Source organism: Dermacentor silvarum, chromosome 9 (genome assembly GCF_013339745.2).
Source record: "Dermacentor silvarum isolate Dsil-2018 chromosome 9, BIME_Dsil_1.4, whole genome shotgun sequence".
NCBI classification, from domain to species: domain Eukaryota; kingdom Metazoa; phylum Arthropoda; class Arachnida; order Ixodida; family Ixodidae; genus Dermacentor; species Dermacentor silvarum.
In genome coordinates, this window is record NC_051162.1 from 126,782,638 (window position 1) to 126,783,457 (window position 820).

The window sequence follows — 820 nt, forward strand, 5'->3', positions numbered from 1 at the left end:
CGCGATACAGGAGACAACACAAACGCTCCCCAACGTTTCCCGGAGGTTATCAATCAGAGAAGATTAGTATACGGCCCAGGCGCTAATTAAGGTTAGTTGGTCTGTCATACTGGAATCCTAAGTAGCGTTAAAGAGACAAGAGTGGACATGAGAACCACAATACACGTCGTTCCTGTGTCCGGGCTGGTCTCTTTGGCGCTACTTAGGATCCAGAATAAACAGTAGGCTCGTGACATTTGACATTACCCGCATAAAAACAATTTAAGTTATGAAAATATCGGCAAACAAACAAATGCCACATCTAAAAGTGCGCCTTGCTGCTTCTGCTGCCAGCGAACTTTGATATTGTAACTCTGATGAAGCCGCAGAATGCCACGTAGACGGCCAATTAGTTTTTTATGGGCGCCTGCAGGCCCTCTTATTTCCCTCCAAAGTTAAGAGTTTAGTACACTTTAGCCAGTGTTGCACACAAAAGTGTCCAGACAGCGGGCTTTTCCGAAGGAAAATATCAATCATTGTCGCTCGAGTGTGCATAGACATTCCATTTTAATGATTTGTCGCATTCAGCCTATTTTTGGAGACTCGATTTTGTTTGTTTTCTGGCGATTCGGCCGGTAAAGCATAGACCTCTCGCCTTTCTTGAACACGAAGCGATGCGTGTCTGCCTGGGTTCCCTAAATTTACTGCTAACACTGTGTTACTTCGTGAAGCGCGAATCCTTCAGTCCTTACAAAGTTTCAATTGTTAACACACCAAATAATAGAAAGTTACCTTTATCTTATTTCAGAAAATCAGAGACAGCATTCATAGCCAGCCAACA